The sequence below is a fragment of the Neomonachus schauinslandi genome, chromosome 1 (genome assembly GCF_002201575.2).
Source record: "Neomonachus schauinslandi chromosome 1, ASM220157v2, whole genome shotgun sequence".
Taxonomy (NCBI): domain Eukaryota; kingdom Metazoa; phylum Chordata; class Mammalia; order Carnivora; family Phocidae; genus Neomonachus; species Neomonachus schauinslandi.
This window is the reverse complement of record NC_058403.1, coordinates 96,517,450-96,532,755: the sequence shown is the minus strand read 5'-3', so window position 1 is coordinate 96,532,755 and position 15,306 is coordinate 96,517,450. Positions and strand designations below refer to the sequence as shown.

Below are 15,306 nucleotides of genomic sequence, written 5' to 3'. Positions count from 1 at the left end.
AAGGCAATTTTCTATGAACAGCAATAAAAATGAGCAACCAAACAATTTCAAAATAAATGACTAAGAAACAATATGAAAAAGTGTACAAAAGCATCATGGCCAAATGGAAAAAAAATTAAAATGTACACATTTGACAGAACATAAAAGAGGCTAATCCATATAACATTGCACATTCTCTTTTGCTTTGAATCAAGATAATGGCCTTGGGTTTGGGTGCAATAATTACACAGTAATAATCATATAATTATTTCCATGTTTATAAATAATCTATAGGAAAAGATCATTTTATATTTAATTATGATTACTATGCAAGCATTCAGTAACAGAGCAATGACAGGTACTTAAAAGACAAAGTTATTTATATCTATGAAAGTATTTTTTATTAAAATATGAAAGTTGAAAGGATATGAGCGTCTATATGTACGGAAGCAATTACACAAAGCTAGACAATGTGCATACTCTCAGTTGGAGGTACAAGGTTCCATGGCTCCTGGAGACCATTAAAGGACCTCAGATGAAAATATTACCATCTGATCCCATCAAGGATTTTGAAAAGCTCTGCTTTGCCATTCTCAGGTTTTCTTTTTCTATTTGCCTGGCCCATCCTGACTGTTCTGCAGATTCTCAACCTTTCTGCATAAATGTCAGGTAATTAATACAAACCCAAACTCAGCATATTCATGAATGCCTAGACTGAGACTGACTGAATTGAAAATTCATTCCCAGGCATCCCTAGCTTTATAGTAGGACCAGACTTGAGAACTGATTGCATATATAGTTAATATTATCAATGTGAAATTAATAATATAGTTAACTAAAACTGTGAAGAAGTGGGAAGGGAAATCTAGGATGTCAACAACCACATACCATGGATAAGGGGGTCAAGAGATAGTGTCTGAAGCTAATAAAATATGGAAATTGCAGTATATTATAGTGTTTAAAAAGGTTAAAATAACAGGACAATGTAACAGTAAAAATATGTAGGGAGTGAAAGTTATGTAAGATAAACCTGCATCTATTCTATTGCTGAATTAATAATAATAAGTATGGTTAACAAAATCATGAAAGAAATTCGTAAACATTATTTGGAGCTATACAAGGAGCTTCATTTGGGAACAGAAGAGTGAATTTAAGACTGTGGGGTGGGATCTTTATTTTAACTTTAAGTTCTTCCAGGTAGAACTTTTTTCCACCACATTGCATCACTTCGTTACTTTTTCAATAATACTGTGTAAAAGACCTGGAAAATCAGTGGCATAAAGACAATAAGCTCTTATTTATTGCTAACATGGTTGCAATAATGGACAGAGGTTGTACCCACAGAAACCTCTTATTCTAGTGGGAGGAAGAGTAGAGAATGAGAGAGGTTGGAAAGGTGCGAGGGAAAAATATATACTATAATGTCACACAGCAATAATTACTATAAGAAAAAATAAGATATATTTAGAGTGATGAGGATAATTTTTGATAGAGACAAAGAGGAAGCCTTCTCCAAGATGATATTCAAGTGAAGATAGGAAGACAGGAGTGCGCCATGTGAATATGTGGGGGATAGCATCATCAAAAATAATGTTGAAACCACATTATGAGAAAAACTAAACTTTGTAAATTGAGTTGAGATATTCAGTAAAACAAATTACTAAAGTTTGAGTTAAAATGACCAAAAGCATTAATACACGCTTATGGTAGCGTGTTAATGGATAAATAACAATCAATATGGGACTAAAAGACTCAAACTCTTCAAGGGTCTTCACTGGAATATGAAACATCTGTCATTGTGATCCTCTCCTGTCTTATTTGGTAAGCGATAGAAAAGAATGAGTTTTGAAAGCTACTTAACAACTAATTAAGATTCCAGGGGAAAATATATCTGAAAAAAAAAAAACTAAACTAAACCATTAGAGATTAGGTACTTGAAGTTGAGTAAATGAGAAAACATTCAATTTTTATCATCACAATATCTATGAGTATTTATGAAGATGGCTCAGTAATTTGATGATTTACATCATAATCTTTTATATTTGTTTTTTTGCTTTTGTATGAGAGGATAACTGTGGCACTGATAAATTCAGTATATTTATAGACATGTTTCAAATGGAGAGATTGGAGATTCAAAACTAAGGAAAGAGTAAAAGAGATATAAAAATATTTATGAGAAAGAAATTGAGGTAAGCAGAGGATTAAAATTGAGTAACTTTACATACATAGATTTTGAATGAATGCAAAAAACCTACTTAGAGAAAAGGAATTCTATTAGGGATTTACTGAATTTAAAGTGTGATTGAAATGAAATTAGGCAACTAATAAACTAAATGAAGACAGAGAAAAAAAGCAAATAACAGCAGTATCTAAAATATAATTATGATATAAAGACCATATGGTGTTTCTTGTTTAGAATGATGGATATGTGTTCATCCACATTCCTTTAAAATGATGGCAATTTAATAAAAAGGTAATAGTTGCAAGAATGAAAAGAACTAAAAGAGTCCATCAGAGAATGAAATAGTTCAAAAGCATTTGTATGGTGAAAGGCTCACATGAAAGACTAAGATAAGTAAACTTTGAAACAAAGGTAAAGGAGTCACAATCTATGTGAAAAGCAGCTCATTTGCCCTGTAGAATCTGCAGAAGCCTAGACATTAAAAAACTCTAAGGCTAGCGGGATGCCAGGAGTGAAATGTAAGTCTGAAATAGCAAGTAAAGATCTACAAATGGAGCATCCCCTGGATCACCACAACCATACACACATATTAGCATCATGAGATGAATGCCCATTCACTGAGCTTCATTTCTACAGAAGTAGAACAAACTCTCTGAGAAAAAAAAAACTGTGCAAATAATGTGAGTATTAGTTATCCAAGGCACAGATCTCCCAATTTACCTATTTATGGGCACTAAGTCAAATAATTACTTCTCCAATTTATAAAAAAAAAAAATCAGATGCTGAGTTACAATTAGCTGTACTAGTTTCACTGTAAGTTATAATAAGACAACCAAGAATCACAAGACACCCAAGGAAAACATGCAACATGAAATGGAAAAAGGTAAAATAAATACATAGAAGAAATTACTCCTTAAGAAATATAAATTATTCAAAGAACATGGGAGAATAGTAAACGAATACAAAAAATCTCTGCTTATCACTTCATATTTTTTGTTTGACATTGCATCAATTACCTGAGTCTAGGAAAAAGAAATGTCAGTACAAGAAAGGGTTTTGGGAAATTCAAAAATGCTATTTCAACAAATGGTACTGGTACAACTGGATATTTATGTGCAAAAAAATGAATCCAGACACAGGCCTTACACCCCTCACAAAAATGAACTCAAGGTGGATCACAACCTCAATGTAAAATGTAAATAATAAAAACCTAGAAAATAACATAAAAGAAAATCTAGATGATCTTGAATATGGCAGCACATTTTTCGATACAACCCCAAAGATGCAATCCATGAAAGATATAATTACTAAGCTGGACTTCATTAAAGTTAAAAACTTCTGCTTTGTGACAATATCCAGAGAATTAGAAGACATGCCACAGAGTAGGAGAAAATATTTTAGAAGATATATCTGTGGGAAATGCCAGTGGAATTTTGATAGGGATTGCATTAAATCTATAGACAAATTTGGATAATATGGGCATTTGAACAATATTCATTTTTCCTATACATGAACATGGGATATCTTTCCATTTATCTGTGTCTTCTTCAATTTCTTTCATTAAAGTTTTTATAGTTTTGATTGCACAGATCTTTCAGTTCCTTGTTCAAATTTATTCCCAAGTAATTTATTATTTTTGATACTACTGAGAATGGGATCGTTTTTTTTTTTTTCTTTTTAGATATTTTGTTGTTGTGCACAGAAATGCAACTGATTTCTCCATGTTGATTTTATATCTTGCAACTTTACTGAATTCGTTGATTAGTTCCAATAATTCTTTGGTTGAGTTTTTAGGATTTTCTATATATTGGACCATATCATCTGCAAATAATGGTAATTTTTCTTCCTCTTTCCAATTTGTATGTTTTAATTTCTTTGTCTTGCCTAATTGCTCTAGTGAGGACTTTCAGTACAATGTTGCATCGGAGTGGTGAGCCTGTGCAACTTGTCTTATTCTTGATCTTCGAGGAAAGAAATCTTTCAGTCTTTTACTGTTGAGAATGTTAGCTGTGAGTTTGTCACATACAGCCTTTATCACGTTAAGGTATGTTCCTTCTATACCCAATTTGTTGAGAGTTTTTATCAGGAAAAAATGTTTTATTTTTTCAAATACTTTTTCTATATCTATTGAGATGATCATATGATTTTTATCTTTTATTCTATCAATGTGGTGTATTACATTTACTTATTTACATATGTTGAACCACCCTTGCATCCCAGGGATAAATCCCACTTGTCATGTTGTATGATCTTATTAATTTATTGTTGAATTCATTTTTGCTAATTTTTTGAGAATTTTTGCATCTATAATTCATCAGGAATATTAATCTATAGTTTCCTTTTCACAGAAATAGAGAAATCCTAAATTTTTTATGGAGCTACAAAAGACCCCATATAGCCAAAGCAATCCTGAGAAAGAACAAAGCTGGGGGCACTACTCTTCCTATTTCAAACTATACTATAAGGCTATACTAATTTTAAAAGTATGGTAATGGCATAAAAATAGACACATAGGCAAATTATATATATATATATATATATAATATTTGAAAATATTTTTCCAATTCTGTAGGTTGCCTTTTCATTTTGTTGATTATTTTCTTTGCTGTGCAGAAGCTCTTCAGTTTGATATAGTCCCATTTGTTAATATACACACACATACACATATATACACATGCACACATAAAGAACTCATACAACTCAATAACAAAATAATACAAAGAGTCCAATTAAAAAAAGGGCTGAGGAACTGAATAGACATTTTTCTAAAGAAGACATCCAAATGACCAACAAGTACATGAAAAGATGCTCAATATCACTAATCATCAGGAAATGCAAATCAAAAGCACAGGGATATATCAATTCACACTTTTTAGAGTGGCTATCATCAAAAAGAAAAGAGATAAGTGTTGGTGAAGATGTGGAGGAAAGGGAACCCTTGTGCACTATAGATCAGAATGTGAATTGGTTCAACCACTAAGAAAAACAGTATGAAGAGTCCTCACACATTAAAAATAAAACTACCATATCATCCAGTAATCCCACTTCTGGGTATATATCCAAAGGAAATGAAAACAATCTATCAAAAAGGCATCTGCACACCCATGTTTATTGTAGTATTATACAAAATAGAATATGTGACACACACACACAGGAATATTATTTAGCCACGAGAAAGGGAAAAAAAAGGAAATCTTCTTATTTGCAACACTATGGATGGGCCTCAAAGGCATTATGCTAAGTGAGAGAAGTAGACAGAGAAAGACATACTGTGATACCACTTACATGTGGAATCTAAGAAAGCTGAACTCACAGAAACAGTAGGATGGTGATTACCAGTGCCCGACAGGGTGGGGAGAATTGAGGAAATGTTACAAGGTCCAAACTTATGACTAGTACATAAATAAACTCTGGAGATGTAATGCACAGCATAGTGATTATAGTCAACAATACTGTATTATAAACTTCAAAGCTGCTAAGAGACTAGATATTAATTGTTTTCACCACAAAAAAGAAATGATCATTATGTGATGTGACAGAGGTGTTAGTTAATGCTACAGCTGTAATCATACTGCAATATATAAATGTATCAAATTAACATGTTTTATACCTTAAACTTACACAATGTCATATGTCAATTATATTTCAATTAAAAAAGATACATGGTAAAGGACTGTTATTTAAAATATACAAAGAACTCTTAAAACTCAATAAGAAAACAACCTGATTAGAAAACGGGCCAAAGACATTGACACATCTTATCAAAGAAAATGCACAGATGGCAAATAAGCAGATGAAAAGATGTCCACCTCATATGTCAACAGGGAAATGGTAATTAAAATAACAATGAAATACCAGTACAAACTTATTAGAATGGCCAAAATCTAGGACACTGACACCTCACCAAATGCTGGAGAGAATATGGAACAACAGAAACTCTCATTCATTGCTGTAGGAATGCAAAATGATATAGACACTTTGGAAGACAGGTTCGTGGTTCTTTACAAAACTAAACATATTATTACCATAGGACCAAGCACATGTACGTGTAGGTATTCATACAAAAGAGTTGAACACATGCCTGTACAAAAAAACCTGCATATGGATGTGTACAGCCAAAACCTGGAAACAACCAAGTTGTCCTCAGTAAGTGAACGAATAAATAAACTGTGGCACATCGGACAATGGAATACTATTCAGTGCTAAAAATAAATGAGCTATCAAACCATGAAAAGACATGGCATTACCTTAAATACTTATTATGAAGTGAAAGAAGCCAATATTTTAGGTATATATAAAATTCATTATATAGTTAAAAGAGTTCAAAACAAGAATAATTTTGCAATATATACAAATATCAAATCTTTAGGTTGTACACTGAAGCTAATATAAAGTTATATGTCAGTTATGCCTCAACAAAATGACAAGAAAATGAAAGCTTCTCCTTCTTTTTGTTTTTATCCATGTATTACTTAAAATTTAAACACATTTTTAAATATATTAAAATATATAATATTAAAATATATAATAAATATATTAAAAATGTTTCCAGAAAGACAAATGTAGCTTAGGAGTCCAAACTTGGTTGTCATACAAATAAATACATTTTCATGTATCTAAATTATTTGCATATATTTTTTGCTATTAAACTTTAAATTTTGGCCTCATTTGAGCTAATTCTATCATTTTGAGCAAAAACATTGGCTCAATTGAATTAATGATAAGGTAGGTACATGGTTGTCAACTTGGTTAAGACCAAATGATTGACTTTATGTGGCACTCAAACCTTCTAAAATACTTTACCATGAATAATCTTTTATACAGTGTTGAATAATCCACATATTAAGCAACAGTAAAAAGGAATTGAAAAAAGCCACAAAGCATTTAGATATGGTGGGGGAAAAAACAATAAGCCATCTGACCTGAATACCATATTTTATTTCAAGAAAAATTATACTGTAAGTGAATCATGTTCTGAAAATCTGTCAAATATATTTTAAAATGTTGTTATACTTACTTATTTTCCTGAGTTCTATGTCAAAACAGGTATCTGAAACTTATTAAATTCATTTTGTTGTGAAAATTATAAAGTTTACTACATTTTAATACTAACCCACTCAGTTTTAAAAAATGAAGTATTTTTCTATGTTCAGCAACAATTACTTGTTATGAGTTGACACAGTTTTTGATTGAGTCTGTCAGTAGAACTTGTATAGTTCTTTTGCTGTAATAAATGGAATATTCAGGTTCTAATTTCCATAAAAATAGATTTTAGAAAATAACAATTCTGGGATTTATTAGATTTTCCAGCAAAGCATTGTAATTGTCTCATACATCAACCATAACTAGTGCTTTTTACAAGTGCCAGTTGTAATCACTTGCTGATTTTGTTGATGTTCAAAGAATACTGAAGATATATTTGCAGTTTACCTTAAAATGATGAGTTCAGAACCCTAAGATTCCTTTTAAATTTTTTGATTAATATTTGCATAGAGAATATAATGGTTTTCTATCAGAATTTATATAACTGCATGAAAGGTTAATTGATTATTTTTTTCTTTTGATCCTAAAAGAGGATTAGGTATCTAACCCTTGGGTTGTGAAATTCAGAACCTCTGTCTTGTTTTGCTTCACATCCTTTGATTTTTTTCTGGCTGTGCATTTGATTGTTTCTCAAATTATGTGAACTGACACTTGAGTGCAGCTTTCATTGTACCAATGACAAAGCTTGGATCCAGGGAGAAATAGAAGATGGCTTCTTGAATATGAAGAAGTATTTAATAAATGAAGCAAAGTAATTTTTTTAAAAGGCCCAAATACAGTTTCATGCACCCCCTCCTGCTCACCAAGTTTTAAGAATTCAAAAACATAAGCTATCATATCCTCACTCTGAATATCCTTTAAATTCAAGTGTGATATGCTCTCTTCCAGTAATATGTAAAGTTACAATTTGTGAAAAATGAAATAGAAAAATTATGCATTAATCATCTTATTTTGATGACTACAGTAATTTATTTTTTATATTTTTCACATTGTATTCATATTTTCAACGAAATCATGCTATATGATTCTGGACTGATTAATGATTAATAAATAGGAGGCTAAAACTTATATGTTTCTATAAAACTCACAACATGCTTTCCAGAGAAGTTCTTAAACCATAGTTAGGTGATGGTAGTTTTAAGTTTACTTTGACAACTAAGGGTCAAAGTAAAAGTATTGCTGATATGTATTTTCCTTCTGTATTTTTCCTTTTGCATATTTACAACAAATAGTAGGTCATTATAGGACCTGAGATACCTTGTAGTAGAATATGGCTTACATTTTAGTGGCAATCATATGAAAAATACATATAAGACCTACTTTGGGAATATCATTTTTAAAGCTTACCTAGTAACACTACTTAGAACAAATTTTCTTAGTATTCCCTTGACACGATCACGCTGAGCTAGTACCCGGGCGTGGAATCGGGCCGCAACCTCAGCTGCATCTGCAGCCTGCCACCGCCTCTGGGCCATGGACCCCCGCAAAGTGAGTGAGCTTCGGGCCTTCGTGAAAATGTGTAAGCAGGATCCGAGCGTTCTGCACACCGAGGAAATGCGCTTCCTGCGGGAGTGGGCAGAGAGCATGGGGGTAAAATACCACCTGCCACTCATAAAACTAAATCAGAAGACAATATCAAGGAAGAAAAAACAATAAGAAGGCGGAGGAAAACATAAAGACAGACGAACCATCAAGTGAGGAAGGTGATCTAGAAATTGACAATGAAGGTGTGATTGAACCAGATACTGATGCCCCTCAAGAAATGGGAGATGAAAATGTAGAGATAACCGAGGAAATGATGGATCAGGCAAATGATAAAAAAGTGGCTGCCATTGATGCCCTAAATGATGGTGAACTACAGAAAGCCATTGACTTGTTCACAGATGCCATCAAACTGAATCCTCGCTTGGCCATTCTGTATGCCAAGAGAACCAGTGTCTTCATCAAATTACAGAAGCCAAATGCTGCCATTCGAGACTGTGACAGAGCTATTGAAATAAATCCTGATTCAGCTCAGCCTTGTAAGTGGCGAGGGAAAGCACATAGACTTCTGGGCCATTGGGAAGAAGCAGCACATGATCTTGCCCTTGCTTGTAAACTGGATTATGATGAAGATGCTAGTGCAATGCTGAAAGAAGTTCAACCGAGGGCCCAGAAAATTGCTGAACATCGGAGAAAGTATGAGCAAAAACGTGAAGAGCGAGAGATCAAAGAAAGAATAGAAAGGGTTAAGAAGGCTCGGGAAGAACATGAGAGAGCCCAGAGGGAGGAAGAAGCCAGAGGACAATCAGGAGCTCAGTAGGGCTCTTTCCCAGGTGGCTTTCCTGGGGGAATGCCTGGTAATTTTCCTGGAGGAATGCCTGGAATGGCAGGAATGCCTGGGCTCAATGGAATTCTTAGTGATCCAGAGGTTCTCGCAGCCATGCAGGATCCAGAAGTTAGGGTGGCCTTCCAGGATGTGGCCCAGAACCCAGCGAATATGTCAAAATATCAGAGCGATCCAAAGGTTATGAATCTCATCAGTAAATTGTCAGCCAAATTTGGAGGTCAAACATAATAATGCTCTTCTGACAAATAAAGCCCTTGCTGAAGGAAAAGCAACGATCACCTAATGGATGTCACAATAATACAGACCAGTGTACCTCTGACCTTCTCATGAAGAAAGCTGGGGTGCTGTGAAGAGAAGCCCTACCCCTCTGCCCCACATGCAACTGAAACATTCTTTAGTGGTTTGCCATTAGGGTGTTCATTCAGATAATGTTTTCCTACTAGGAATTACAAACTTTAAACACTTTTAAACCTTAAAAATATTTAAAACATATTAAAAGGGTGTGTTAGTCCCTAAAAAAATTTTTTTTTCTTAGTATTAACTGTAGCAAAGTGGGATTTAAGTATAAGGAAGTGCACAAAACTATGGCATTTCTTCTCCTCTATCATCAAAGTTCTGATACCAATTTTAAATGTGAGATTTAGCAGCATAATACATAGCTAAAATTCTGACATACACAAGCCATTCTTAGTCTACGGTTCCTGATACAGTACAACATTGCACCAGTTTTGTCATCACAACTTTGTGAGTGACTGAATTAAATAGATTGGTACTTCTGGTAAATTTTTGAGTTCCACCACTTATTTCATTCATTAACAAGTGTGATTAAGTCTATACCCAGTCTTGCACTATAAATGCGTAATTACTAGTTATAACTCAGCATCTCTGGTGGCATAGATCAAAATCTATCCATATACTTTTAGAATTCAGTATTTTAGATTATCCTTAAACATTTTACTAAAGGTTAAATTTAACAACCCTTAATCTAGGAGACAATCCTTGACCTGTCATTGCTTTCATTCCCTCTTTTTCTTATCTCTCCCTTTACTCCACATCATCAAACAGCAAATCATACACTGTACTACTTGATGACAAGTTATATGCAACATTCCAACATGCATATGAAGTAGGCAGAGATTTATTTCAATCCCAAGTTGATCTTCTAATTTTGTTATCCAGAGTAACACTGCATTACATTATAGGTAATCTTACTTTGTATATGAATTCTATTCTGCTTTGATGAGTTTTCTGGTGCATTGATAATATAATAGTATAATCCTCTGGTTTATTTTAAATCTTTTTTTTTTTTAAATATGTACCAACTATAAGGAAATACTTTGTGGGCAATGAATTACTTTAAAAACTTTAGTAAAATCTTGATTGTGTTTTAGGGGGTAAAACTAGTTTAACATCTTATTTTTCCGGATTTAGGATGTCTCCATGTCCCCAGTAGATTTTTAAGAACACATGAGTTTAAAGATTGAGAATATATATCTAATTGTTAATCTTTTTGAAAATCACAATAAAAAGAATGCCCTCACAATGAGGTTTTATGGATTATTGAACAGAAGGCAGATACCCAAAACCTGATGTGTGCCTGGATGAGATGATTTTATGGAAATTATATTCTTATCAAAAAAGATTAAAATTTTCACAAAATCTCATAGGTAATTATCCAGGCAGCTTTTGGCATGTGATTGATTGCTTTTGAAACACATTAGAACCCCTTGAGCAGAAGCAGAGTTAAAAGCTTAAGTCTAGACATGAGGTCATCATTCTTCATTATCACATTCTATGGAAAGAAAAAGTGATATCCTGGTGATTAAAATATACGTTCTTATTGACAGAGTTTTCCACTGAAAACTTAATTATTCTTGCTTGAATCCATTGTGTTTCCCACATCTGAGGATTCGTGTCTTTAGTCCAACTTGGAAAATCATGTGTTGTTATCTCTTCAAATAATATTTCTCTTCAATTCTCTCTACTCATGACTTCTAGAATCCTATTAGATTGGTGTTGGCCCTTTGTAAAGCTTTGAAAGCTTCTTTACGTTGTCTTACATCCAGGATCGACATGAATAAATTGTTTTGTCTCATTTCATGGAAGGCAGGTCTATTGCACCTTTGCCAAGATGAAAAAGGCCTGAGCGTGGCAACTATGGCAAATTAGCAGCTGTAGAAACTGTAAAACCTCACTTAGCAAGCATATGTGCTATTTGGAATAGTATTTGAATCAGTTGGGAAGTTTGTTTGCAGGTAACCAGAAAACTAACTTCCAACTGACATTGAAAGAAAAGCAAATTTATTTTATAGGTTACATATTCCACAATGGGTCCTTGCCATTTGCTTCTGTTCCTTTCCCCTTTTCCTCTTTCCATTTTCAGATACAACTTTTTCTTCAAAATTCCATATATCATCTGGTCTCATCATGTCTATATCTTTTGACTTAATTCACTTACATGAACATTGTGAAAATGGCTGCTAGCAAGTAGCAAGATCCTCCCAGTTCCAAAAACAAAAATAAAAAGGGGGGGATTTTTTTGTTTGTTTGTTTTATTTTGTTTTCTTCTGACAGGCTTTTACACATGTCCAGGATCCATTCTGATCAAAACATTTTAACGTTAATGTTCAAACTGATATGGATCAGTGTGGCCAGAGTGATCAAACTGCATTGTTTGAACAAGGATGTGTCACATGGTGGGTATGGAATGTTTGCACTCTTTGACCCAAGGCGGGGTCACATGTCCCAAACTTGGAGTTACAGGTATAGTAAATAAAATACATATACCCCAAATGGGCAAGATATGGTTCCTAAAAGACATTTCAAACACTCTTACTAGTAGAAAATGGAATGGTTATTGGATGAGCAAAATCAGCATATGTTCACCTTAGTAAGATATTAAGGTAATTGACCAGAAGCCAAATGTCACAAGTATTTACATAATTAGAAAAAAAAAGATATGTATGATATATATTAACAGGATTCAAAATTACCTAAATGTGAAGTTAACATATTCATTATATGTTAAATTATAATATACGCTTGCAATAGATTTTACTAATGCTTCCTAAATTTTCAGGTTTCTTCTTATTGTGCCTCTCACTGAAGCAGAAATATATATCCTTGCCCTGGAGACCTCAGGGTTCACCTGGATTGGTCAAGGAAATGTTAATACAAGTGCCATATGTTACTTCTTGGCAGAAGCTTTAAAGTCATTGTGTGATTTCCCTCGTCTTTTTTCACTCATTCACAATGACTTTGAATGTACTCAGAGGCTGAAGAGTGAAATAAAGATGCAGTGGAGCAAGATGAAGCTGATATGAATAGACATGTTGTTTGAGTAAAAAAATAAACATTTGTTGATATAAGCTACTAAAAGTTTGGAGGTATCTGTTGTTGTAGTATTACAGTATAAATCCTGAGTGATGCAATCTTTTTTTTTTAATCTTACAAAATGTATACCAGGAACTCTCATGATCAAAATAAGTAAAAAGATAAAGTTATTAACCTGCCATAGAGTATTTAAGGTGCTCTTTTATCAATTTTGGAGGATGGCAAATTAACACAATTTAACTTTAGATCATTTGAAAAAAAGAAACAAAGACAGAAGAAAATAAACATCACCTGTGTCTCCACTATTAAATTATCTGAGAATGCTATTGCAGAGACTATCTTTTGATGAGAGGTTGCATTAACTTGAAACCAAAAATGATATCACATTTCTTTTTTTTTTTTGGATACACACATTTGTATTATGCAAGCTTCCAACCTGATTGGCTATAGAAGACTATTTTATTCCATTAACCTTGAGAAACCTCAAGGAATGCTTATGCTTAGATAGTCCACAAATTAGTCCTTGCCATGCACTCTATTCTTTCCCTCCTTAAATCAATAATCTAGCCCACTCAGGTAGCTGCAGCTCCCCTGGGATTTTTATATCAAGCATGAATAAAGGCCCATCATCTAATACTGTACTATACAGCTAAGACAAGACTATTTCACTTGGGGAAGTTCTTGAAGGCTTGGAGGATAAAAGAGGAACTTTTAAAAAGCAATTTAAAGCATTCCACTAGATATGGTTATTACCAAAGAATTTTAACCCCAGTCACTCTTCATCCAACAGTGGCTTTAATTTTGCATATCTAAATGGCCAAATATAAACAGTTTTCTATATGCTGGGCCCGAAAATTCTTTCCTAAAGAATCAATAAGAACAAAGCCCTATATTTCCAACCTTAAGACTTCTTTTTTTTTTCAACAGTCTTACACAATTCACAGACCCGTACCTCTGAAACAAATAATACATTATATGTTTAAAAAAAAAGAAGATAGTAGGAAGGGAAAAATGAAGGGGGGGGGAAATCAGAGGGGGAGATGAACCATGAGAGACTATGAACTCTAAGAAACAAACTGATGGTTCTAGAGGGGAGGGTGTGGGGGGATGGGTTAGCCCGGTGGTGGGTATTAAAGAGGGCACGTTCTGCATGGAGCACTGGGTGTTATACGCAAACAATGAATCATGGAACACTACATCAAAAACTAATGATGTAATGGTGATTAACATAACATAATAAAATAAAAAAAAGAAGTTTTGATTGAGAAAAAAATAAAAAATAAAAAATAAAAAATGTTCTTTTTTTTCTACATTTTTATGGAATACATTTTTATAGTGTATCTAAGAATCTGGTCTTATTCAAAATATTTTCAGGCATAAAAACTCAGGCATAAAATACATATACACTTTTTTGCCTACAGCCTATTCTGCATTTTCAACACTCACTTCACCCTGATAATAGAAAACACAAATGAGGGGCGCCTGGGTGGCTCAGTCGTTAAGCGTCTGCCTTCGGCTCAGGTCATGATCCCAGCGTCCTGGGATCGAGCCCGGCATCGGGCTCCCTGCTCCACGGGAAGCCTGCTTCTCCCTCTCCCACTCCCTCCGTTTGTGTTCCCTCTCTCGCTGTGTCTCTCTCTGTCAAATAAATAAAATCTTAAAAAAAAAAAAAAGAAAGAAAACACAAATGAGTCTATTCTACAAAGACTTGATCAATTTGGTATTTTCTAAGTCATTTCATATTTAATATAATTCAATTCTAGATTTCCACACACCATCTTGTCTTCTCAAGATGGCATGTTCATTAGAGCTATGTGAATTCCATATATCAGTAGGGAAGGAGTGTCTGATCCAAAGTCATCCTTGGTCCTCTCCCCACCCCTGGTCATTGAGCCATGAGCTCTTCCTTTTTCTTATTTTGTTACATTTGCTGGTGCCCTTCTTAGTCATTTTTCACCCTTCTGGAAACAGTTATATGCTCTCTCATACTTTTCTCTGCAAAGAGGAGACTCAGTGATGATCCTGGCACAACAAATTCCCTTAAGGTATTTGTAATTTTCCTAAGCTTCAACAGGAAAAAGGCAAAGCAGTCTGCACGACTTAAAATTCCTTTATATATCTAGGGTTCCTACTGCATGCACTTTCTCCTACATTGGTGATTGGTACCTTTACAAAGACTGAGAGCAAACCAGTGTTTATTCTACTGCTCTTCTTTTGGGATCTGTTCCATCTGCCTAGGTAGCATTTATATAATCAAGGAAGATTAAGTACCATAGTCCCCCATCTGTTCTTTTACCAATGCATTGTTTTGGCTTAGCAGGCTCTGCACCTTCCACAGCTTAGACCTTAAACTCAGAAGTTTCTTTCTTGGGGTGCCTGGGTGCCTCGGTCGGTTGAGTGTCTGACTCTTGATTTTGGCTCAGGTCATGATTTCAGGGTT

The 15,306-nt window shown here is 33.9% G+C and overlaps 1 pseudogene; it reads left to right on the top strand.

Moving 5' to 3' along the window:
• The first annotated feature begins 8,677 nt into the window (after positions 1-8,677).
• On the top strand, positions 8,678-9,761 carry LOC110591742 (annotated as a pseudogene).
• The last annotated feature ends 5,545 nt before the right edge of the window (positions 9,762-15,306 follow it).